Source organism: Solanum verrucosum, unplaced genomic scaffold (genome assembly GCF_900185275.1).
Source record: "Solanum verrucosum unplaced genomic scaffold, falcon-dt-bn FXZP01000231.1, whole genome shotgun sequence".
In the NCBI taxonomy this organism is placed as follows: Eukaryota; Viridiplantae; Streptophyta; class Magnoliopsida; order Solanales; family Solanaceae; genus Solanum; species Solanum verrucosum.
In genome coordinates this window covers 907,441-910,843 of record NW_026020176.1, presented here as the reverse complement: position 1 = coordinate 910,843, position 3,403 = coordinate 907,441, and the positions used below count along the sequence as shown (strand labels likewise).

At 40.3% G+C, this 3,403-nt stretch overlaps 1 long non-coding RNA gene across 1 annotated transcript; it reads right to left on the bottom strand.

The window, feature by feature from the left end:
- Window positions 1-663: 663 nt before the first annotated feature.
- Window positions 664-3,084, bottom strand: LOC125829007 (uncharacterized). Its single transcript, XR_007443066.1, has 3 exons — window positions 3,043-3,084; window positions 2,439-2,530; window positions 664-1,362 (listed from the first exon to the last, which is right to left on the bottom strand). It is a non-coding gene; the product is annotated as an uncharacterized LOC125829007 (long non-coding RNA).
- Between the last annotated feature and the right edge of the window lie 319 nt (window positions 3,085-3,403).

Sequence of the window (3,403 nt, the reverse complement as noted above, 5' to 3'; positions counted from 1 at the left end):
TAACTTTAGTGGATCTAGACTTCAAGAACCCAACAAGGCTAACTCTAGCCACCAACCCTAACCCCCCCACCCCCACCCCCACCCCAAGAGGCTCGAGGCGTCGTGCCCTGAGCACCCCCCACCTCCACCCCTAGAGGCTAGAGGCGTCGTGCCCTGAGCAACCCCGACCCCAGAGGCTCGAGGCATCGTGCCCTGGGCACCCCCCCAACCCGACCCCCAGAGGATTGAGGCGTCGTGCCTCGAGTCCCCCCCTCGAGGCTTGAGGCGTCGTGCCCCCCCCCCCACCCCCTCCTCCTCCGGAGGCTTGAGGCATCGTGCCCCAAGGCCCCCCCCCCCCCCCACCTGGAGGCTCGAGGTGTAGTGACCCAAGCCCCCCCCTCCCCCCACCCCCCACCCTGGAGGCTTGAGGTGCTGTGCCCCGAGCTCCCACACACACCTGCACCCCGGACGCTCAAGGCGCCGTGTCCTCCACCCCACCCCCCGAAGGCTCGAGGACCGTACCCCAAGCCCCCCCGTGCTCCTGGACTACATGTCATAAATTAGAGCTAAAACATTTACTTTAGCACGATCAATATTTAGATGAGCCAATTGAGGTTTTGAATAATACTCAACAATTTATTGTCACTGAATGATTTACTAAATAAAACAAGTTTGCCAGCAACTCTGAAAATAATAAAAATCAGGGATAAAGACAATATATATAATACCGAAATATATTTCAACAACTGGTAGTTCAATGTCTGCAATTGCAGAAAGTATTATCATGTACCAATATAATTTCATAATTGACCATAAGGAAAGAATAAGACTATAGTGGTGGAGCAAGGATTTTCATGCTATCTAGCTAGTGTGCAGGGGATTCAACAAGTGTACAAATAAAATGATATTTCACCTATATACACAATACAATGTTTTGGCAAGAAGACCATTAGCACTAGCAATAAATCGAGCCCATTAAAGGTTTCATTAGCACTCTTCCTAATATCTAATCTATATCAAGATTTTCCTCCTCGCATTAGCCTCAATCCAAGGCTTGTCCTTAGTAAGTAACAACTCAGGAAAATCTCCCTTACCTCGGAACTGACACCAACATTGCTTTCTACAGTAATTGTAGTTTCATTATTGACCTCTTGGACAAAAGATCCAACTGTTTCACTATCAGTCAATACGACAGTGCTCTGGAAACTCCTCTCTAGTTCTTCATTACTGGAACTTGCATGAGGCATCCCATTGGGTATGCCAACAGCAACTTCTGGAAGTTGCTGAACTCCATTTCGAAAGCCCAACCCATTTCCAGAAACAAGTATGTTATTGACAACATCCATCATGCTCTATAATGTTTCAAAATTTGCAACCACGATTCTGCATGTCAAAACCACAAACACAAAATGCCTCATGAGTCGTGATTAAAACATGTCTTTTTAAAGTATAATCAAACCCCAATAGTAGGCTCTAAAGAAATGCAATCTCATACTCTAAAAAACAACCAATCCAATAGAAAACAAATTGTATATAGAGTATTACCAAAGCAATGCTACAACCACAAAAAGCTCAACTTTCAAAAAATTTGTACTTAAGAACAATACAAACTCTCATCTAATACTTCAATCACTTTGTTCTTCAAACAAACTAACAACACACAAATCAAAACTCGGGCTTTGCATAAAGTCAATACCATTTCATACTGAGCAGAGAAACAAGGTAAAATCACCCTGCAAATCAAGCCTTTCCATCAATTACAATCCAATTCCAATTATGATGTGGATCTTGGGTATCCATTCCACTTTATTCAAGTGCATCTATGCAAAGTCTCAGCAAATGACCACAAACAAAGAACTCAAAAACCCAAATCCAAATACAGTACCAGAACATGACAAAATCAGTAGACCGACCCATACTCTACTTAGATCTCCAACCCTAGTAAAACTGTCCAAATAACAAGACAAATGTTCTTAGATTGACTTCACAATGCAAGACAATCAAGCTTCAGTGATGCAAGCAGAGGGCTAACCTATTTCGTTTTCTCAGCTCTTTCATCACACTTGAAACTGATATTGTAGGTTGGAAGAGTACCTACTTTGCAAGGTTTGGCATCTGATGCAGCAGTAGGACTGCTATGAAGTGATCAAGGATAAACTGAAAAACTTGTATTATGCTAATAAAAATAAGAACTCCAAATCTAAGGAGTGAAGGAAAAAAGAAAGATTTGACGCATTTAGGATACGAAGATAGCATGCATGCTAGGATTTATGTCTTTTTGTACTTTTGCCTAGTACAATGATCAAAGATAAAACATGTTTGACAACAAATGTTAGTAAAACTGTTATTCAGTTAAAGTTAGCAGCAAACCATGCATGCATACCTGCAACACAAAACATATATGAACTCCACATGTTTAAGAAATAGTTAGATATTGCATGTAAAGTGACTCGCCTAACCTCCAAGTGATTCACCAGTAATTCTATCCTTGACGAGTCAATATCTTCCTTCTCTGTTAGATATAATCCGCCAGTTTTATCAAGTCCCACACCTTCAAAATTTGTAGAGAAGTATTATTTTCAGAGGCTAGAATGCTAGATATTAGATAATAAATGCTGCAGTATGAGACGAAAACTGTACTTTATCAACAAAAAATCTCCATTTCCTTACAGTATCATATATGAATGGCATTGTATCACCTTTTTTCCATGAAAAAGTAGTAAGGCAGATCACCTCAATCAAATAGTAGCATCCAAGCATTCAACGAAAGAAAATAGTACAACAAATTCAGCTCTTGATTTTTCCTCCTCCTTAATATGAAGCCTATTACAGGGTATTAAGTACTCTCCCATATTGTTTATACTCCAAATAAGCAAAGTACTTGTACAGGCACAACAAAATGGATACTTCAAAACAAAAAGGCCAAAGGTTTTGCTACTAAATGCAGAATAATTGTACATACTACAAATTTAGGTCAGTTGACCAATAGCCTATTGGACCTGGGTGTACTTTTTTGTATGAGAAAATAACCAAGAGTAAAACTGAAGCAAAGAGCAAATGCACCTGTTCTTACATCACGATATGTTGTCATATTAGTGTCCATGGGAGAATCAATTGCTACAACTATGTATCCCCTCGAAGCATATGTCTGAATACAAAAAAGAAAAAAGAGAATCGTACATAGAATTGTCATTCATTGCTTATGCTTGATGGTAATATGGAGAGTACTTTTAAGAAAACAAAATATCACCTATAGTAGTGGCCGTAACCACTCTTTACATTTGTTTGTACTATGCAGGAAGACAATAGCTGGCCTTTTTTTCTTATCGGTTTCCTTCATCCTTATTACCAAGACAGACAACTGCCCTTGATCTCCTTCCTGGAAACAGTGAGTTCATGTTCAATACTTATAGCTGGAGATATT